Below are 23,511 nucleotides of genomic sequence, written 5' to 3'. Positions count from 1 at the left end.
GGGGACAAACAAACTTTTTAATACATGCCAGATTACTTGGTGCTTCACACATATGGTTTCTATAGCATTAAGTCTTGACTCGCGCCGTCACGGGCTATAAGCCCTGTTTAGCATATCTGATGCAGCAAATAGTGTAAACTGCTCACTGCTATAAACCAGATATCGATGTCGCTAAAATAAAGCAGCCACACGGTTTCTCAACAATGAGAAAAGAAACTGCATCCGATAGATAGCGATTTCCGCTGTGATAGCTTGTTTATTTGGTTGGAAACCTGAAAATGTCGAAGGCCAGCGCTATAACTCACTGCAAATTAACTGCAGCGCATGTCTTGCTTCCATGCCCATCGACTCTCGCAGCTTCGAGCGGACGCAGGTGAATGCGCAGCCGTACTCTTGCATAACTTCATATCAATATGTTTGCCAGAGAACCCTTGTGTCGCTGACAGGCCTCCATAGTGGATCGTGTCTTCTTGTTTAAATATTCTGTGACAGCCTTTAGAGAGGTCTTAAGGGTGAACAGATTGTCTGCCCAGGACGTGATTCCTTTAAAGTGCTCTTCGCAGGATTGAAGAAGGCTCACAACTTCACCACTCGGATAACACAAGTTCTCACCATCTTGGACATGCTCTTTCAGTGCAGCTAAATATGCATGCTCATGGTTCGTCGAGCCATACATTGCAGCCTTGCACTGCTCGCAGTTCATTTTCTTCAAAATTCCTTTCACAAGAAATCCACCAATATGATGCAAAATACTGCACTCAACTGAAGTCAGTGCTTCAATGAACAGAACTTCCCCATCGTCAATTTCCTCTTCAACATCTCCAATATACTCTTTTTTCCTTGTGAAATCACATCAACCAGGTACTAAGAATCATCCGTTTCATAGCTTGAGGTTGCTGGCATGTGCAAAAACTGACTTACACATACAAGTTTCAAAGCACATTTCATATCGTACGCGTTTGGAACGGGTTTCCTGTGACGCACAACAGAAAAACGATTCTCCAGGCAGTCCAGTAGCAGTCTTCCGATGAGAAAGAACTTTAGCCATCCATTTTAAGCACAATATCTTGCAAACGAAGGACAACTAATATTTTGCGATGAGCTCCAGGAACCATGCTGTGGCTTCAGCTTCTGGTTCGAGCACTTTTTCTCTTATTAGACAACGAATGACGGCTGGGGATTCTTTGAAGAACAGAACAGCTATGCAGACCTTCATTTTTGTGAAGTGGCCTTTGCTGACATGAGCTTCAGAAAGTTTGAATGCCATTTTCAGCTCTTTGCTAGAGTCATATTCTACGACAGCGCGTACGTGCTCCAGCTTAACTTTGTTTGAGGGTAAGCTATGTTGGCAGACAGTTGCATCGCTCAGCGTAAAGTCAATAGAGTTTAAAAGCTGACCTCCGATATTTTTTAACACGTGAGCAGCGTGCGCAGTGTAAAAGAGTTCCGTTTCCTGAAGCCTGGGATGAGGGATTGAGCCCACAGTGTTAGAATTCCTGTGGCTAGAAAAGCCTAACTCGTGCCACATAGCTCTGTTGGAGGCTGCTATATCAGAGGTTACCACAAGCACTCTAAGAGAAATGTCAGCGCAAAGCTGCACGATTTCCAGAACAAAATCCTTAAGCAGACCCCCGTCGACAGAGCTTCCTGTAAAATGGTATGCGATTACCTGCTTCCACCGTGTGTCCAATCCTCCGACCATAAACACTAAGCAAAACATGCAGGTTCATCTGGAACTGCTGGAAATGTTTTCCCTCCAAACACGATGTCTTCAGCACGATCGAGTTCATACCCTTGTGCAATTTCCATTTCATCGAGATAAAGCGCACAATCTTTTTCATTATCTTCCATGCCCTCTGCTTTTACTCTGAGAACGTCAATCACTTCAGTTAAGATCCCTGGTAAGGAACTTGAGTCGCTGAAGACGAAGGACAAGAGTCCTATTAGAAGGCAGAGGGTACCCAAGTCTTCTTAGGGTTTCGTAGCCTGAAGTTGCACTCGCAAATTTGATCTGAAGGGCTTGTTTAATTGTTTTGGACGACCAGGTGGAACCTTTGTTGCTGTTCCGGGACAGGGCTCGCATTTTGTCTTGATTTAGGAACTTCAGTTTTTTCGTAACATTTCGCTGGCCTTTTCATCTTTTGAAGCTTCTTTTTAATTGACTGATTTGTAGCACTTGTCTTGCTGTGAACTTCGCGAAGTTTCGCGTATTTTTTCTTGTTAAATTTCTTTTTGTACCTGCGTGTTCTAAGGCACCCTGATCTGGCTTCAAAAGTAGGGCACTGCCTCTTGAGTTATCAAAGAAATCTTCCTTCCTGATCCCCCGCAAGGGCACCTTGTGTAAACTAGGTGTTGGTGCTTGGTGCCACCACGGACCCTGAGCCCCCATACCGAAGCTGTTATCCGTACCGTGGCGATAGGTTGAGAGGTGGAGGGAAGAAACCTTGAACGGTGGCGGTCGAGGCCATGGTCAAGCCTCGGCCGATGGGCTCCTTGCCTGTCCACCAGGCGAGGGGCTCCGGGACCTTCCTCTGCGTATAAGGGTGAACCAGAGGCGACATATATTAGGACCCCTTAAACTATCCATACTGCATGGAAAAACTACCTTTAAAAAAACCTGATCGACCCCCGAAAAGGAGTCGCACCGAAGTGACGCAAAAAATCGCGACACCAACTGAGAACTTTCCAAAATACCTTGTCTTGCGCTCTATAACCGAATCTAAACCAGTAAATGAACTGTCAGTCTTTCTGATTGCCAACTCTCTGAAGGCCATCATTGGGGCAAACTATAAAGCGAAAAAACTAGGATCTGGTGACCTGCTAATAGAGGTATCAGACAAAAGTCAGTCTCACAACCTCCTCACAACAAAAACATTTGCTCACCTTGACGTTCAAGTATCACCCCGCCGCAGTCTTAACAGCTGCCAGGGAGTGATTTTTGAGCGAGACCTCCTAAACGAAACAGAATCAGATGTTCTTGAGGGTCTACAGAACCAAGGTTTAACAGCAGTACGAAGAATAACAATCAGGCGAAAGAATGAAGAAATAAAAACGAAACATATTGTTCTCACCTTCAACCGGAGCACACTTCCTGAATTTATCAATGTGGAATTCATTCGATGCAAAGTTAGCCCGTACATACCAAGCCCGCGCAGGTGCTTCAAGTGTCAGCGGTACGGGCATGGTAGCCAGACATGTCGAGGACGCCTTACATGTGCAAAATGCAGCGCACATGATCATGCAACCGATAAATGCAGTGCAACTGACTACAAATGCGTGAACTGTGAGGGCACCCACCCTGCATACTCTCGGTCCTGTGCAGCCTTTCAGGCCGAAAAGGAAGTAATCAATATAAAGGTAACTGAGAAGATAACATACGGAGAGGCGCGAAAAAAGCACAGAATGCTTTCCTTCGCTCCCTATGCTGACGCAGCCCGCAGAGGGGCCAGGCCGCGTCTAGTAATGGTGGGCACGCAGTGCAATGCTGCTGACGTGCTCCCACCACGGCTCCTCACTAAGCACCCACCGGCTGCCCCAATCTTTGCAGCCCCGGAGGCCACTTTCTCCCAGACCTCCGGGACATCAAAGACATCTGAGAGGAACTTGTTTCCTCTTGAAAAACCTCCTTCCTCCATGCCTCCACCAGAGGCAATGGAGGTTAGCGTGGCCTCCACAGCGTCAGTGGCGCCTAGGGAGTCCGCCAATGAGAGGCGGTGCCTGCCGGACCGCTCCAAATTGAAAAAACATACGCCAGTTAAGCCACCTGATAAAGGCGGCGAGTCTTAAACCCACTGTCTCATCCACATTCCGCACTTACAAAAATGGCTACTGAGAGTATCATTTATTGGAACTGTCGGGGACTACTAAATAATCTGGATGATGTATATGAAATCCTAGCCGATCACCAACCAAACATATTTTGTCTGCAAGAAACCCACTTAAAACCAACAGACACAAGTTTCCTCAAGCATTACCTCGTATTCAGGAAGGATAGGCAAGGCAGCACTCGCCCCTCTGGCGGTGTTGCCATTGTAACTCAAAAATCAATCCCATGCTGAAGCATCTCACTTGATACAGACCTAGAGGCAGTGGCAATACGAGCCTTAATTTTTGGTAAAATAACAACAGTGTGTTCTCTGTACATTCCTCCAGATTATAGGTTAAGTAGCGAAAGTTTTGAAAAGCTAATTGATGAACTTCCGGAACCATGGCTGCTGGTCGGAGACTTTAATTCACACCATCCATTATGGGGATGTACAAGAACGGACTCCCGAGGTGTGCTAATCGAAAAATTCTTATTGTCCTTTGGATCATGTCTACTTAACACAAAAGAGCCAACGTACTACAACACACTACATAACACATACACATCCATAGATTTAGCTATTGGCTCACCAATGCTCTTAGCAGCTACAGAGTGGGTTGTAATTAACAATCTATATGGAAGTGATCATTTTCCGATCACTGTAAAGTATGCAGTGTTACGTTTCTCCACCGAGAAGTGGGACAGCTGACGCGGCCACCGCATAGCAACAGGCAGAACCGCGAGCGGATCGGCCATTTCGACGCCGTTCATCGGCCGCGCAACGCTTCCTCCCGCCGACAAGTCTCAGCGTGTTCCTGCCACGCGCCAAATGTGTGTGCGTGCGTGTGTGTGCAAAAGCTGGCCAAGCCTGGAGCTCGAGGGAAAGTGCGTCGCCCTCTCCTGTCTGCAGGAGGTGGAGGAGATGAGGTCGGAACACCTGCGACTGAGTCATTCGTCGTGAACCAACATGTTTGGCTCTCCCTTTCCTGTGAGGGTTTACCCTTTCCCTGTGAACTGGAGAAACTATAAAAAGCAGCGGCCGACTCCGCTGAGACAGAGACTACTTTGACGCGCCGTTGGCACGACGCTAGACACCAGCTGTGTGAGAGTGTCTGTAATCTCTCCGGGTCAGCTTCACTGCCCGTTTCTTCCTGATGTTACAGTAAAGGTTGTTTCGTTAAAAGACGCCTCGTCTTTGCTGACACCTTTGATGCCGTCCGCCGTCCACGGAGCCGCCAGGCCAACGCTACCGAGGGGCGCGCAAACCCCAAACCTAACAACTAGTAGGCATCGGTGGGACGACCAAGCCGTAACCGTGGTTGGAGGGAGAGCCAGGCGATACCGTCGTCCAACAACTGGTGAACAGCGGAAAGCGGAGAGACGAGGACGACCAAGCAGTGACCGTGGTCGGTGAAACGAGCCAGGCCTGACCGAGGTGCAACATCTGGTGGGAAGAGTGGAGATGTCCGAGGCGTGACTCGTGAATCAAAGCAGCTCAGCGGAAAGTCGGGAGCAGTGCAACGAGCCCTGTGTGATGACTGGTTGCCTGCAGCGGAACGACTGCGTTGGATTCTTGGCTGCGAGGTTGGTGAGTGCGGGACTTTCTTCTACTGAGTTTTGCCAGGCTTTTGTTAAGTAGAGAACAGAGCTGGTAATTGTGTTGTCGTTGTTGCTGGGTTAATTGCAGCAAGGCAATAGTGGGCAGTAGAGAAGGCAGCACTCGGAACAGCCATGAATGTGGATTTGAAGTCGTTGCGCAAACCGAAATTGCTGGAGCTTGCGGAGGAGTTGGGTCTGAATTTGTCAGACAAACTCAGAAAACCAGAAGTGTTAAAGGCTATTCTTGAGTCGAAAGCTGAAGATGACGAGCTTTTGGAATGCCTTGAGATCATTGACGAACGTCAAGAAAAAGAGGAACGTGAACGTAGAGAACGTCACGAGAAAGAGATGCGTGAATGTAGAGAACGTCACGAGAAAGAGATGCGCGAACGTAGGGAACGTTTCGAGAAAGAGGACGCCCGCGTAAGGAAACTGATGCAGCTGGAGATATCAGCACATAGAATGAGCGTGGAAAGGATTAAAGCTTGCAATGCCATTCAGTGTAACGGTTCAATACCGCGAAATGGTCCGCCACCGTTCCTCATTGCCGAGGATGTGGCCGAGTATTTGGCAGACTTCGAGAATGTCTGCAGAAGTAAACGTTTCGAGCGAGATAGTTGGGCGCAGATGTTGGTAGCTCTTCTCTCCGCTGAAGCGTCGGAAGAAATCAAGCGATTGGTTGGCGACCGCTTGAAAAATTACGATGAACTAAAAGAGTCATTGCTGATACGATATCAGATAACGCCTCAGGATCTTCGGAAGAGATATGAGAGCGAGAAACATTGTAACGAGGCATACTTTGATTTGGCCTATCAGTTGAAAGCCGCTGTAAGCGAATGGCTAGACAGTGCGGAAGTTCCGGAGCAAATCGAACTTGCACCGGAGTGTGAGAAACAGCTTGGGGAAGCGGCCGAGCAAGGTGACCGCAGTAGCGAGCCGACCGAGCCTCGAACAGAAGAGTATCCTGTTACCTTGGTCGAGCCACTAGCTGAGACGGTTAGCACATGCTTAATCGGCGAGAAGTCCGAAGTGACGCCGTTAAGCGAGGTGAAGTGCATGCCGACCCAAGTAGCTGCAGGAGATACAGTTCCATCAAATGAGAGTGGGGAACTGGCAATAACTGAACCGCCTCTCGAGTCGAAAGCAGAAGCTTGTGTAGAGCGCGACGGAGCTGGAAACGAGCTAGGAGAGGAGAAACTTTCAGTCTCCGAAATCGACTGTGTTGTAGAGCAGGGCGCGCAGAAAAGCGAATTGCCAATCAGGGAAGCTGCGCAACCCGCGAGTTGTGATCAGCCAGGGCAGACCGACGAGGAGTGCGCGTACGCTGTAGAGAGCGAGACTTGCGAAGGCGACAGCGAGCGACCAGAGCAGAGTCAGAGTCGTTCGTGCTCCGATAGCGGCGAGACTTGCGAAGGCGACAGCGAGCGACCAGAGCAGAGTCAGAATCGTTCGTGCCCTGATACCACGCTAGGTTGTATTCGCGAAAGCAACCCCAGTGCGAACGCGGACGTAGCACACATGACCCACACGCAATCCGAAGCGCCCCAGCTGTCGAAAGAGCTTGATCGTGCGCCGGTTAGCTCTGAGCGAGGCGACGTACTGAGTGGCGAGCCGCCAGAGCAAATACCTAGAAGGGGGACTTACGTCAGCCGTTGTTTTCGTTCGGACTTGACAGAAAGTGAGTCATGCGCTGCTGGCCGCGAATCAGACGCGGCGCCGCACTTTGACTACTTTGACCACTCAGACGACACCGGTGTCCTACTAGCTCCGGTTACCGCTAGAACGTTGACCGCTACCTTGCCGGAGCTCGCGCCGAAAGAAAGTGGGACTAGAGTATTCAAGTCCTGCCACCGAAAAACGCGGAAAGGCAGGCGCGAGAAAGAATGCTCCCATCGTAAGAAGAGCAAACTCAAACGATTGCAGAAAGAAAGCAGAAGGCTAGTATTCCAGTGCTGCCACCGAAAAACGCGGAAAGGCAGGCGCGAGAAAGAATGCTGCTATCGTAAGGAGAGCAAACGATTGCAGAAAGAAAGCGGAAGGCTAGTATTCCTGTGCTGCCGACGAAAAACGCGAAAGGGCAGGCGCGATAAGGAATGCTGCCATCGTAAGGAGAGCGAACTCATACGGTTGCGAAAAGGAAGCAGAAGGCTAGTATTCCAGCGCTGCCGACGAAAAACGCGAAAGGGCAGGCGCGAAAAAGAATGCTGCCATCGTAAGGAGAGCAAACTCCAAAGATTGCGAAAAGAAAGCACAAAGCATGTGTTTCAGTGCTGCCGCAGAAAAAAGCGGAAAGGCAGGCGCGAGAAACAATGGAGCAAATTGAAGCTATCGCGAAAGAGAAAGCGACTATCCCAAAGTCACAAATGCGCCCGTGCCCAGAAAATGCGTGACTGGTGCGCAACCCGTAAGGAGAGGGATAGGTTGTTTAGAAAGGTGAGCGACTCATGCTCATGCGCTTCTTTGCACAGAAACAGGAAGGTACGGTTGTTCCGTGAAACGGACAGCCGAAGCTTTAGTGAAAAAGGTGATCTCAACGGTAACGCCGATGGCTTAAGTCGGAGCCCCTAACGTAAGAAGCCTGTATTCACTTGTTGGTGTTTTTCTTCCTGGCATAGGATTTTGAACATCTGTATTGTATTATCTTTGTTTGAAGTGCTGTTTTGAAAATGCGATTTTCAAATTTGTGGACGCGTTCCAAGTGCTGCTAAGCTGCCCTTTAATGTAGATGGGGGGCATAAGAGGGAAAGAGTCTGGCGGAACTTAGTGAAGTTTGTGCCGTGCTTGCTGGCTGACCGGTTGAGTTTTTAGCATGGTTGTGGCGTTGTGGGTAGTCAGAAATCTCTCCTGAAGACAAGTTGCACAGTGCCTTGGAAACCGGACTTGCCAAGGACTTCTTCAGGCTGTTTGAGCTCAAGAGCAGCTGAGTCGGACGACCCCGGCTAGCAGCAACATCCCGATCCCTCCGGACAGCGGATGCAGTCCCCTGCCCTTCGGGATCTCCCTTCCCCGGCGGGGCAGTCTGTTACGTTTCTCCACCGAGAAGTGGGACAGCTGACGCGGCCACCGCATAGCAACAGGCAGAACCGCGAGCGGATCGGCCATTTCGACGCCGTTCATCGGCCGCGCAACGCTTCCTCCCGCCGACAAGTCTCAGCGTGTTCCTGCCACGCGCCAAATGTGTGTGCGTGCGTGTGTGTGCAAAAGCTGGCCAAGCCTGGAGCTCGAGGGAAAGTGCGTCGCCCTCTCCTGTCTGCAGGAGGTGGAGGAGATGAGGTCGGAACACCTGCGACTGAGTCATTCGTCGTGAACCAACATGTTTGGCTCTCCCTTTCCTGTGAGGGTTTACCCTTTCCCTGTGAATTGGAGAAACTATAAAAAGCAGCGGCCGACTCCGCTGAGACAGAGACTACTTTGACGCGCCGTTGACACGACGCTAGACACCAGCTGTGTGAGAGTCTGTAATCTCTCCGGGTCAGCTTCACTGCCCGTTTCTTCCTGATGTTACAGTAAAGGTTGTTTCGTTAAAAGACGCCTCGTCTTTGCTGATACCTTTGATGCCGTCCGCCGTCCACGGAGCCGCCAGGCCAACGCTACCGAGGGGCCGCGCGCCGCAGCGGAACGCTACCCCGGCACTCGCGACCCCCAAACCTAACAATAGGTAATAAAAATGAAAATGCGTCTAATCCTAGAAAGTTTAAAGAATATGCAGCCAACTGGGAGATGCTCAGGGAACACTCATCATTGGCCAGTTCATCAGTTACTGACTTAGGCGTTGATGAAACTCAACGCTTAATCACGCTGCACATCATAGAGGCAGCAGAAAAATACATTCCACAGACGTCAAGTAAGCCACGAAATAAACGAAGACCCTGGTGGAATGCAGAATGTAAGACTGCTCGTGAAACTCAAAACAGGGCATGGTCGAAACTACGCCGATACCCCACAGCCGAAAACCTAATAGCCTTTAAGCGTGCAAAGGCAAATGGCAGGCGTATTCGACGCATCTCCAAGCGATCAAGCTGGTCATCATTCCTTTCTTCAGTGAACTCCTATTCTGACGCACACAAAGTTCACAACAGGATAAGAGCACTTAAAGGATATAGCACAATCCCAACGCCCCTTGTCAGCACCAGTGGTGACTCTCTTGAACATCAAGCAGACACACTAGGGCAACACTTTGAATACATATTCAGCTCAGCACACTATACAGATTCCTTTTTGCGGCACGAGGCAAGAGAGGAGAGTAAGCACATACATGATAAAAGGCCATCCTCAGGAGGATACAATAGCCCATTCACCATGCAGGAGCTGAAGATTGCACTAGACACATGTGGTAACACAGCACCAGGTCCTGACAGGATCACATATGGAATGCTCAGGCATCTGCATGTGAACACTTGAAACCCTACTCTACCTGTATAATAAAGTATGGGCCACAGGACGCTTTCCTAAAACATGGAAGGAAGCGATCATCATCCCAATATTAAAACCCGGAAAAGAACCCACACTTGCTGCTAGTTATCGGCCTATCGCACTAACCAGCTGTCTATGCAAGCTTTTTGAGAAAATGGTAAATCGTCGCCTTCTCCATTTCCTTGAATGCAATGGTCTTCTTTATCAAAACCAAGCTGGTTTTAGAGCTGGGCGATCAACAGCTGATCAGCTCATTGCCTTTGAGTCTTATGCAAGGGATGCTTTTGTACATAAACAACATTGTTTATCTGTCTTTTTCGATCTTGAAAAAGCATATGATACCACTTGGAGCTATGGTATCATCCGCGACCTCTTTTCTCTTGGCATCACAGGAAACATGTTGAGCACAATTCGAAGTTACTTGTCTGAACGGACCTTCAAAGTTCGTGTTGGCAATGCATATTCAAAGCAGTACATTCAAGAAAATGGTGTCCCTCAAGGTGGTGTTCTCAGTTGCACACTTTTGGTAGTCAAAATGAACTCTTTAAAAAGCGTGCTGCCAAAAACTATTTCTTGTTCTGTATATGTTGATGACGTTCAGATAAGCTTCAAATCTTGCAACTTCGCCATCTGTAAACGACAAATTCAGCTAGGTGTAAACAAATTGTCCAGGTGGGCTGATGACAATGGGTTTAAATTTAACTCTGGAAAGAGTGTTTGTGTACTTTTCTCTAAGCAGCGTGGCATCAGGCCTGACCCCAACATTACACTGAATGGTCAGAGCCTTGCCTTTAAAAAAGAACATAAATTTCTTGGCGTAGTTGTTGACGAAAAACTTTCCTTCATTCCCCACATAAAACAGTTGCGACTGAAGTGTCTCAAAGCGATGAATTTGCTAAAAATTCTCTCTCACCGGTCATGGGGCACAGACCGCGACTGCCTTCTGAACCTTCTGAATAGTGTAGTTCTATCACGCATTGACTATTGCTCGATGGTTTATGGGTCAGCATCATCCTCTGCGCTAAAATTGCTCGATCCCGTGCACCACCTCGGCCTTCGCCTCGCTACGGGCGCTTTCCGAACTAGCCCAATTGCTAGCCTCTATGTCGAGGCAAATCGATGGTCACTGCAACGAAAGAGACAATTTACTTCTCTAACTTATGCTATGAAGGTACTATGCCAACTGGACCATTCATGTCGTCGGCTCCTGCTTGACAAAACTGGCACAGCACTTTTCTCAAAAAAAAAACCATCTCTAACACCACCATATCCAATCAGAGTTGCCACACATATTGAATATCTGAATGTTTCGGTTACCAGCCTTCATACAACTTCCATAAAAGACCTAATTGCTCCTTGGGAAATGCACGGTGTTAATTGCGACCTGTCGTTTCTTGAAGTGGGCAAACATGCATCCCCTATTGCCATACAGCCGCACTTCATGTCACTTCAGGAGAAGTACACTTGTGATGAATATTACACTGATGCTTCGAAGTCTGCTCAAGTCTCCTGTACAGCACATGGACCACAGTTTTCACAGTCAAAAACCCTGAACAGACATACTAGTATATTTACCGCTGAATGCCATGGTATCCTTTTAGCTGTGAGACACATTATAGAAAATAAAATACAGACGTCGATCATCTACACAGACTCCCTCAGTGTTTTAACGTCCCTATCCTTTTGGAAATGGCAAAATAAGAACCCAGTCCTGAACTCTCTTTATAACACCCTTATGTTTGCCCATGAACTAGAAATTAAAATTACACTGTGTTGGGTGCCAGGCCACCGCTGTATACCTGGTGAGGCAGCTGATAGGCTAGCTGCGTCAGCTGCCCTTCGAAATGACACAGACATTGATAAGATAACTTATCATGACCTCAAACCACACATAAAAAACATGATTCGACAACAATGGCAAGAGGAATGGGACGCAGCATCAGAAAATAAACTACACACAATAAAGGCAAAAATAGGCAGGTACACCACAGAAAAACAAGACAGATTTAAAGAAGTAGCCCTGTGCAGGCTGAGAATTGGTCACACATACATAACCCATACATATCTTTTAACCAACTCTCCTGCACCACACTGCTCGAGATGTGGTGATCGACTCACTGTCATTCATGTTTTAATCATATGTGCACAACTGGAACCAGAAAGAAGACGTCATTTTCCCTCCTTGTTCACTCATCAAATACCTGCACACCCATCCATTTTTATTGGCGACAGCCCAATGTTTTCTTTAAAACAGGTGCTTAAATTTTTATCACAAGTAGGCTTTTTACATGAAATTTCTTATCGACGTGGGTCTCAGCCTGCTCCTCCTTGAGAGGACGGATGAGATCTTTTAATACATCTACTTATACATTGCGCACCCATTATATATCGCAAATGAATTTTAGGCCCTATACACCATTGTTTTCAGCGATATTACAGAGCGAATACATTTTTAGGCCCTATACACCACTGTTTTTTATCCCTTCATGAAAAATCACAACTATTCCATTATATAAACTTGAGTACACCGTTAACCTTGAGTTTGGCGCTCTTTGGCCTGAGTCGCCCTTGCGCCATTAAAATCCATCATCATCATCATCATCCTTCCTGATCTGGATTTTCAATTTTCGGTATAATTCTACACTCTGTTTTTTTTTTTTCATCGAATTTATCCAATTTTTACCTTCTGTGTTTTCACCTGTTGCTTAATGCTCTTTATTTCTCCGTCCTTGTGACTAGCATACTTACTAGTTAGTTTCCTAGTTCTTTTCCTCCATTGTGAGTCACTCTATGCGCTCCTAACGGCAAAACTCAGTACTACGAAAGCGCTGCCCACCAAAAAAATAGTTTTTTCTTTGGGGTACCCCCTCGTACGCGGCGTAGTGAAACATGTCGAGCGGCGTGCCCACGCTACTCGTGACAGGCTTCGGCGAGCTTAACAACCTGAGCAGTTTTTTCTGCAGTGGGAGCCTTCGTAAAGGACGACTGCTTTTACAGACAGATCATGTGTGTGACGTGAAAAAGCTGCTGGTTCCGAAGTCACGCCTAAATGCATCCAACAAACAAGAATGAACGCAACTTCGAGATCTATGAAGATTGACGCAAGTTTAGCAATTATTATTTGTATTCTTTCAGAGCTAAAATTGCAAATTCTCTAGGTTGACACAAGCAGAATAGCGCTAGGGGCTGCATGCGAATGCCAGGCAAAAGTGGCTGGGAAATGCATACACACTGCTTTTATCACGCTGTTTCTTACTGTCGTTTGTGACAGCAAAACAAGCCGGCCAAGAATGGTGTGCCTCCTTTTCGGAAACATTAGCCATAGCAATCACCAGTTGAAGGCACCTGTGAACAGCCGGTAGAATTCCTTCCCAACACTCATCTGCCCGAAAATTAAATCACTGTTAAGCAGCCTAAATGCACAACTCATTGTGTGGGCGCCTTTAATCAACGGCGGCAAAACGAGCGAAGGTATGTCGACGCTTTTGAACTTGTAGACAAGTATTTTAGGCGCCAATTTTCTCAGTCGAAGGGCACTGTGCGGTGGCTGTCCAACGACCTCAGCGATTATCGCAGGCAACAGAGAATTACTGGAAACAAAAACATTATGTGGGTTGCAGTTCTTTGCAACGGGCAGCTTCCAGGGGGGGGGGGGGGGGGGGAATTCTGTAACGCTCTCAAGTTGTAGAGCGTGACGTTAAATTGACGCGGCTTTCACGTGACCTTAAGACGTCAATTGTGACGGATTACGGAATCAACCAATTGCCAGTGACTCGTAGCATGACTCCGCCCCTGAGGTCGCCTTTCCGCGGTAGTGCCTACTGCTACACATTTGTCGCAACGCTAGCCGAGGCCGACGAGGGATCATCTCCCAAGTTTTTATGAAACGGCGCTGTTAATACGCAGTAAAAAAAAAATTAATAAATACTTATTCTGCTGAGGAACTGTATTTACAACTAACTAACATGAAGCATAAGGAGATACGGTTTAGGCTTCGCAATTAAATTTGCTCTTCAGTAACTTCTCGTCTCCGCGAGGGCACGCTGACGGTGTCAAAGAGTGCGCATGGCGGCATGGTAGAAAACAGCTGATTCTCCGGCTGGTTGTTTCTTTTCACGTTTCGTCTAAAATCGACGTCCTGCGCGGATACCGTTTCTAGCCGCAGGAATTAGATTGAAGGCAGTGAAGGCAGTGGGCCTGCATCGGTCAACTTGCAAGTAGCTTTGGGCTGAAACTCAACGGAAATAGCATGCTAAGGTAAGTGCGTGTTTTCGTTCGGCACTTACCATCAATGGTATTAGCAGTGAACGGTTGACACTCGACTGTTGCGCAGTGTGGGATTATGTTTACTTTTCTATGGGAAACACAATATGACCGGGAAGCACATAATGCAGGAAAAGGTTAAAGTTCTCTGGCTGCATGATCGTCTTCGTATGCAGTTGGGGCACATAAATTACAGGTTTGCTAGGATAAAGATCGCGAGAAGAAGGACGAGCAGACGTCTAGTTCTTAATATGTGCTTATTGCCTCAGGGCATCAGTAGGTTATGAGATGAAGGATGAATAAATGATTAAATGAATGGAAAAAGGTTGGCTGATTTTATGAAGTCCAGAAGTGAGCGATGATGAGGTCCCTGCGTCCAAGTGACGTATGAGGCAGGATTGGTTGCTGAAAGGCCAGCTATTCTCAGGTGCCGGAATCGTGTTGGCTTGAGTGCTGGGCAGTCCCACAGCAAGTGGTGGATGTCGGCCTCGATATCTTCGTGTTTACAGATCGGGCATCCTGGGCGAGGATATAAGCGTTGGAAGTGTGACCACGTCCTAGTGACAGCTGGTGTAAGGGCAACACCGACCCGGATCCTCCTAAGCGCAACCTCCTCTGCACGGGTGAGACCGCGGGGAAGGGATATCGCACACGGAGGGATAAGTGCACGTGTGCGGCGCCGGAGGTGCTCCTTTCTTGACAAAAGGAGGGTAGCGTCGTCGACTTCGAGAAGCTGTGGGATTGATGCGTCTTGGTTCACGAGGCGGGTTGCAAAATCAGCTTGACTTTGGGAAGGCAGCAGATCCCGTGGGACCCACTCAATGCGTATTGACTGTGGGATGCGCGCCGCAAGCTGGTGGATGTCCTGGCAAATTTTAGGGCAGCGGCTGACACGTCGGAGCAGACGTACTGCTTGAAGTGCGTCAGTGCGGATTACAATGTGGGCTGTAGGGAGCATGGTTATAGAAGTCACGGAGCAGAGTGCCTCTTGAACTGCCACAAGCTCAACGCAGAAAGATATAAGTGGTTCCGAAAGCTGAAACGTAGTTGTCTGATTCAGGCTAGGCCTCCGTGGACAGTGGATTGCCGTTTTGGCTTCACAGCCTTGCAGGCTTCCATCTACGTACACTACTACGGAATCCTGAGGCAGGTTAGCATCGTGCTCTTCAAATCTCTGGCGTAGCAACGATGCAGAGTTGGCAGACGTCGGTCTGCGGATGTCAGCTGGCTTGTTGTCTCCTAACTGTATAAATTTCCAGGGAGGGAGAACTGGCGTAGGTGGCTGAAGAATAATGTGTGACATTGCATACGCCCTCAGTGCTTGCGTGGAATGTGACAAAGTGGCCTTGAGTCTGCGAGCATCTCGGCGCTGCTGCACCAGTTCATCGATGGTGTTGAGCTGCGCATTCTCCTGTAACGCTACGACCGGTGTGGAGGAAGAGAATTCGCAAGCGCGTTTCCGATGCAAGCACAGCTTTTCATTTTTTTCAGGTCTGAATAAAAGAAGCAAAGTGGTGAATTTATATTTGGCTTGAACGAGGAAGAACGGTTGTAGCATTAAAATGATATCAAGAAATAGATAAAAGACATCTAGACACGAAAGTGAAAGCTCTTGGGTTGGCACAGAACGATAGCGAAAAAAAAAATGCTTACAAAAAAAAATATTTTAATACAGAAAATGAGAATAAACACCCAATGAGAGCGGGAGCGAGGTGGAGGCAGTTTATGCTTCGTATAATATGCAGGCGCCAATTCGTTTTCGCCTTCGATCGCATATATCACCGCTCGAGCGCTGTAGACAAACGGGCTCGTGACTGCATGTACAAACACGAGCGCACTTGTTGGCAGGTTTGGAGCATAGCCTGATTTAGTAAAAAAAAGGATATGCCTGCAGTCGTACGCGACAAAATGAAGAGAAATATTAGCGCATTTGTTGCACTGCGGACTCGGTGAACATTTAGTCTTTCTCATTTACACATTTCCCATGACACTGTAACGTGAGCATCACAGTTGAAAGCCACTAAAGACATCAAAACATTGCATATTCTCATTTTGCAGGGTCAATGCCGTAAGCACTAAAGAACACAGGCTTAGCAGTACTTAAATTAAGTCTTTACTGACCTGACTTGCGTCCATAATCTCGGCGGCGGCGATAGCAGCAAACGTGTGCGCTGGTTGCCGAATTACTAATGCCGGTCGCACGTACCCGTCAAGCTCAATTTAAAGGCGGCGAAGAAACATCTAGATAAAGCCCCAAACGGTTGCTAGCATAACCTGCAATATTGTAGAAACATAGGCGAGTGGCTGAAACCCTTTGGGACAAATCTCTGTACATCTTGACCGACAAAGAAAACGACAAAGACTGAGCTACATGTGAGCGAAAAATATAGTGACGCGACAAGGCGGCGCGGCGAAAGCGATCATGGCTCGCTCCGTCGCTTACTGGGGAAGATACATGCTCGTGACAGTGCGAATCGACGTGAACACGAAACAGCGACGACGCTCTGTATTGCTGGCATAGTACACCGCAAACTATTTGCCTATGCAACAACAGTCGCAACTATTGCAAAAATTGAAGTGTTTTGCGATAACATGCAACAAAATGGATTTACAACACACCGTATCGAATTTGAAGCGTTTAACAACGTGAACATGTGCTAAAGGAGCAGTAACTTGACCTTTAATTTATTTTTGTTTTTTGTTGCGACAATACATTCGTAGAATACTTTGCCATCGACTACTGTGCGTACAAAGCGACAAATTGACGCGGCAGTGCGCAGCTACGATACAAAACTGGGAAAAAAAAAAGAGAGAAAGAGAGAGAGACAGAGACAGCGTACGAAATGAGCGGCAGTGGCGTACGCTTCTAGTTCATGCTATTGGCTAATCGCACACGCGACTTAGGGGAACGAATGAACTTTTCTATTTCTACAGGTCGGAGTGACGACACTGACGAACCAATCGACACATGCATTTCTGTTCGCTCGAAGGCCTCGCGCAATGCGTGCCGCCGTCGCATTCGCGTAAGTTTTCGCGTACATGTAAAAAACCTGCGTCTCGCGACAAGCATGAACAAAAGTACAGAATCGATTATCATTGAAGATCTGAAAGGTTGGCGGCAATATTTTGCCACACACAGCGCAGCTTGAGTTCTCTACGCGAGACTAATCACGCCCGTACTTAGCTGTTCGCAAACTGTAGTCTGGCGCCTTGGCGCTTTGCTGTCAACAGCAGTCCTTCCTGTGCCTCGCAGAGGCGCAGTACCAGGCTTCGTCTGGAACAACCAGAAGCGCTGCTGCACCGGAGGCTGCGCACCGGACCACCGACCTGCCGATGCTCACCGGGCTATTTGCTTGGTGCGGGCCACGACGACACGGCGATCTCCCCCCCCCCCCCCCCACCCCTCCCAACATCCCACTTCCCCACCCCCCGGACACCAAGAGTGCCGCCGCGATATTAGGCCGGCATAACCCGTGTCCGGTTCCCCCCCCACCCCCCGTGAATATCCCAAAGTTCCCAACCAACCAACCAACCATCTTGGCAAACGGGTTTTTCGTGAAGAGGGAGCTATGAAGGGTGAAGGGAAAGTGTCCGCCTTGCAGTTCCGGAGACAGGAAAGCCTCCCCCGGGCTTGTGATAATAGGAGCCGGGCACCGGTGGTACATGCCCTATCATGGTCGGACTCGAGAGCGGTGGCGGCGGCAGCTGTACTAGCGGCAGATACAAACTTAGCTTGCGCAGGTGACCTGCGACACACTCGAGAATATTTCCTGCAGGCGTGAATGGAGGTACAATTTTTGTACTTCAATTATCGTAAGGAGCGCAATAAAATAGTGGAAAAGGCCAACCTTCGCTTTCGAATACGCAAGCACTTTTCTTGGGGTATTTAAATATCACATCGTGAAACAGAGCTCTATTTGGAAGGTCTTAAATTTGCTTCTTTTTACTCTTGCAGCCATAATACATCGCCAAGTACATAAACAAATCCACATATTTTAGGCAATTGAAAATAGTTATGCAAGCAAAATAAGAAAGTCAAAATTGATGCTAGTCGGTAACATACACCCGTGTTGCCTTATATCAAAGAGCCGTACATGCTCGGCCATCTTTTAATAAAACACAAATTTCAGCGGTCATTTCGCTTAATGGAGGAAGGAAAAACTAGGACGGAGCACGCGGCTATACAGTGAAGGCTAGTCATAAAAAATAAAGGAGAGCGAGTCGGTCTCCACGTGATTAGACCTCAATATAGCGTGCGGTGATATCTACTACCGCTGTGCATCGCGCATGCGTGAGTCGGCGCCGCGCAGGGTTTGCCGCGCGCGCAGCACTGGGGAATCGGCGCGATAACCCAGCAGACAGCCGCGCGCGCGCGCCAAGGTAGACGCGCGCATTAAAACATGCCGACATCAAAACATAGGGGCAGACTAGAAGAGCGAAAAAACGGGGGAGGGAGCGGCTTCATCGCTACTTGGCTTGCGAAGGTTGGCCGCGTGACATCACACTCCCTCCTAGTTTATCCTTCCTCCATGTTCGCTTGGCTCACGCGATACCTTTATTTAATGACGTGATCTTTCTGACGACTACAGTCCATTTACTGCGCGTATACATTTGAGGGAATCGCGCCTTTTTCCAGACGAGGTTTACTTTCGTTGACGTAACATCTACATACACAGAGCCGCTGAAGAGCAGGGGCATAATGGGATTGTAAAGACCTAATTCGATGCTGCGTCCTTATGTACGCGAAGCACCACAAGTAACTACATGCTGCACTGTCACGTTTTTTCTCGGGTTTAGCTGTGGCCTCCGACACACGATCAAGTTTTCTGAGGGCAGTTTTACTTTTTGGGCAGCACGTATCTAGTACCAGGAGCTTGCAAATTCTACCGCTTGTATTGCGGTGAGCTGGTGTCACTAAACCTTCGGAATCACAGGTACAGAGCTTAGGTATAAATGAAATTCAGCCACGCCTTTGCTGCAGTTGTACGTAAACGTTATGCTATATCGCCTGTGGTGCTGGCGCACATTCGTCTTCAACGTTTTCCTCACTTTTCGTGATGTACACTTTCATCTCATAACTGCCGAAAGCTGCTGCTCACCAATCTATATGGAATCTTACTTCCAACGTACCGACGCTTCAATCGATATTTTTATGCGTAAAGTTTCCTCGATTTAACTTTTCAGTAAAAGGGGCCTTGTCGTTTTCTTTACCAAAGATTTTGAGGTAAAACTTCGTAGTGTGCTCTTTTAACAAGTTAATACAGCCCGAATTCAGCGTACAACATCGTGATGTTGAAGCAAATGAATATGACGAAACAGCAAGATGAAGACTGCAATGATTTAGTGCTGACCTTTAACGGAAGGAGTTCCACAGCCTGCCAAGACTTTCGGACATACTAATTTTCACTTGCTTATCTTAAGGAAGTGAATCGTTTCATCTGTCCTTCAAGGAAATCGATTTTTTACCGCCTACGCACTACATCCAAGATGCTGGTATGCAAATTATAAACTCCTATACCTCACTGAAATCCAAAAGGAAGAGGCTCTTTCTTTCTTTCTGTAGCTCTTTAGTTGCCAAAAAGGGTCTCAGTATTACTATGCTTAGGAAACAATGCAAACACGGGGGCCAGTTGGTTGATCATACTGGGGAATTCTGCGCTACTTGATAGACAGAGACAAGTGAAAGACGCTTCATTCTTGCGCTTCATTCGTGTGTCTTCTTTCACTTGTCTCTGTCTATCAAGTAGCGCAGTATTCCCCAGTATGCTTAGGAGGCCCCTCTTCTAGCCATGCTGTCATTAAATGCACCCAAGTTTAAATTAATGACTGGGAATGTGGAAAACAAATGCTATCCCGTTATTATTTCTAGTGCGACTGAGACCAAAAAGGAATTCGTTAAGTCTATGAGTTAGCACTTGTCTTATTTCATTTCAGCGCTAGTGATCCCCCCTAGCAGCGGCCTTCTTTTTATCACGCGCATTAGTTATCTCGATACTAGATATCGATCGCGGTGTTTTTCTGAGACCCTCCGACAGCCGTGATCATGTGCGCGTCCAGAAGAATTGGACTTCCTCCCTCTCTTCGCGACGCCGTTCAGGCAGGCGCGTAGCCAGGGGGGGGGGGGGGGGGGCTTATGGGGCTTCAATCCCCCCCCCCCCCCCCCCCCCCCCCGAAATGTTTTCGTGCTGTCATGCACCGCCGACCAAAACAACCACCGGCGCTCGAAAGCATTCCGGGTTTTGTCTACAATATCTTTTGCCGGTTCGTTCGAAAATACATTTCGACACGAACATTACGAACTTGGGGGCTACATTTCGTAGCAACGCCCATGCAGACGGAGTCACGTAAAGCCAGGAACCATTTCCGAGCACTAAGTTTCAAGGGCGTTTAGATAGCGAGCGGGCTCGTCGCGTCAACTCGCGCCGGCCGCGCAGGTGGGGGTGGATGACGAAATAAGACAGGTTTCCATTCCCGCTCAGTATTTCAAAGGCGGTATTTCCCCCGCCTTCGACTCCCCGCTTCCTCAAAATCCCTGTGTATCTCTTTTGGGGCTTTCTGTTTTCTCGTGCCTTCTGCGAATCCTCACCGTGCAGTAGCAGCTCTTAGTGGTACTCCCTCGCCCTTCTCCCCGTACACTATGCTCTCTCCGTGGTTGCGCTTTTTGTTTGTGGTTGTTTTTTTTTTTCGTTTTCACGCTTCTTCCTACGCGCCGAAGAGAAGGAGCTGAACATTGGCGCAGGAGCGTTTTGGTTTTTTTTATTGCACCTCGTTTTTTTCCCACACCGCTCTACGCCTCCTTACGCATCTTGTGGACGCCAGTGAGCGATCGCAACCAAAAGGCATCGAAGCGGCGCCGATGGCGGCGGAGTGACCGTTTGTCTCCTGATGAGGCGCCCAAGCCCCCTCCCCGCCACCCCCTTTTTCGCGATGGAGACGGAGACGAGCTGCCCTTTCAGACCGTAATCCCCCTTAAAACAGAAACTGACCTTGCGGGCGCCAGTGAGCGACCGTGACCAAAGGCACCGAAGCGGCGCCGACGGCGGCGGAGTGATCCTTTGTGTCCCCCCCCCCCCCTCTCTCCTTTCGCGGTGGAGACGGAGAGGAGCTGCTCTTTCAGACCTTAATCCTATTGGCACCCGCGGCGACGACCACAGGAACCTGATCTTTTGTTTAAAGGTTCGGAGGCGCGTCGCCGTTCAGCATTGACCCTGCTCGCCGACTTCTCGAAGCAGGCGGGTGAAGTAACGCCAGGGAAATGACCTCAGCCAACGGACGACTTCTCCGGCTACTTTACCTTAGTGAAGGGTTTCCCCCGCCAGCATGCACAAAATTGTCATCGACATTGGAGAAGCTAGCCCTCGCCACTGAAAGATGTGAGAGGAGGCTCAAGCACCACCCTCGACAGTGGGCGGCATCTCAAGTCCATGCTTGTGCCCCCCTGTTTGGACTGTACAGATTAAACTTCGTTTCCCCAGCTAGGGAATTGGGGATAACCTACCATATTTAAAAGGCAGATTGTCTCCACCGAAACTCCTTTTTCGTCAGATCATTTAAAAAGTTGTATAAAACGTTTCTTCTTCACTTCTACTCTCTGGCTGCTCCTGCTCCTTCTCCTTATTCTCGGCTTCCGAGCCAGGACCCGGGAACATCGGCCCGGCGAGAAACATGCCCCAGAACTCTTGAAACCACACCATTTGTCCATTAATTTATTTAGATATAAGATAGGCAAATAATTTCGATAAGTACTTGTTTTGTTTATCATAAAAAAGACTGACAGCTTCACAATTCGAAATGTCGCTCATGACTGACTGACCATTTGCTGTCTTTGCGTTCAAATAACCGGTGGTTTAAAGACAACTAGGGCTGCGAACGTTGCGATAGAGTGCATAAATATTTTGTAAAGATTGTGCTTAGCGCCACTAATACATTTGTTCTACAAAAATTTATATACTTCACCATAATCTATCTGTTTAGTATTGTTTTCTGGTGATTATCACTTTTTCAAAACGTTGCGTTTGTTGCTGAATTTCATCTGCATGTTTATTTTCTTACCAACGCTGTGCTCCTTTCATGTAGAGGCCTTGTGCCGCGTTCATTGTGACCTATAGCCTGGTTTCTAAAGATGTGCAAAACCAAATTATAGAAATTGTGGGGAAATTATCAAAGAAAGCCTAGTTGTAAAAATAAACGCTGCAGGCAGCTTCTCCGTACTTGCTGACGAAACGGCAGATATTGCTGGAATCGAACAGCTCACTTTGTGCAAGGTACCTAAACAAGGATGCCAACAATATCCTAATTAATCATATTTGATCCATCGACAAATACTATATGGAGGAGGACGCACTGCAAAGTGAGCCCCCCCCCCCCCCCCCCCCCGAACAAAATTTCCGGCTACGCCACTGCGTTCAGGTACAATCTTTTTTTTTTTTTTTATCGGGGGGGGGGGGGGGGGGGTGTCTGAGCGTTCGCGCGTATCGTCTGCAGTGGCGATAGTGTGACCTTAAGAACTAGTTGAAAGTGTGCACTGTGCCAGCGAAGTGTTGTGAAACTGCGATCCTTTCGACTGAAGTGGGTCAACGAAAAAGTTTGTATTTTGTAATTCAGTTTTTTTTTTTTTTTGTTAAAAAAGGTCTTAGTGCTTTTTCAGTTTGCTTTTTCCGTCGTCATGTCTATTCTTTGAAAACCTCATTTTTGCAGCAATCAATTCGGCGATACCCTTGTGGGCTATGGCTCAATCAAACAACAAACCGGAGAGAAAATTCCCTTCTTAGGGCAGGACTGCCACTAAGGTCTTTACAGGTAAGCAAATTTATATCAGATGCCGCTAGACCACTACCACCGACACATCGGAGTCCTTTGACTAACTGTGGTCTCAGTGCGATCAAGAGGATACCTGTGGGAGCTGTATTAGGAGGCACGTGAACGATCGATTTCGCCTAAGGGCACCCGAGAAAAACGATAAGTTCAGTTATTTGTCTGAGGCTAATTTTCATCTCGTGTTGCCTTGACCTTGTTGGGTGATCGATTGTTCAACATTTATTTTAGCATCGGCTACGCGGGTCGCTAAGTCCATTCTCTGGGCAACCATAATGAAGGCCCAACTGAACTCCTACATAGTGTACCGACCATTTCATCAACCTTGCTCACAGCGACATTATATATTTCTTCCAGGCCTTAGTTAAAACTCTCGTTTTCTCTTCTTCCATCTTTATTTCGCTTTCTTCATCCTCCGCCTAGTTTACTCGAGCTCCGGAGAGTTTTTGTACTGACTGCCCACTTTACCAGTAACGCTTCCAGTCGTTTAACCCCACTCGCCTGTGTGTGTGGGGGGGGGGGGGGGGGTAGCTAGGTAAAGAAAATACACAGCAGAAAACAGCTTTTCCTGCCGTCCCGCAACTATCCTTTTCCTCTTCCAGGTCCCTAGCTCGTAT

General features: G+C 48.0%; 1 pseudogene; it reads right to left on the bottom strand.

The window, feature by feature from the left end:
• Positions 1-301: 301 nt before the first annotated feature.
• On the bottom strand, positions 302-22,176 carry LOC146187255 (uncharacterized; annotated as a pseudogene).
• Between the last annotated feature and the right edge of the window lie 1,335 nt (positions 22,177-23,511).

Source organism: Amblyomma maculatum, chromosome 6 (assembly GCF_055883805.1).
Source record: "Amblyomma maculatum isolate TAMU_Amacu chromosome 6, ASM5588380v1, whole genome shotgun sequence".
NCBI classification, from domain to species: domain Eukaryota; kingdom Metazoa; phylum Arthropoda; class Arachnida; order Ixodida; family Ixodidae; genus Amblyomma; species Amblyomma maculatum.
The sequence above is the reverse complement of the archived record's forward strand: the minus strand, read 5'-3'. Positions and strand labels throughout refer to the sequence as shown.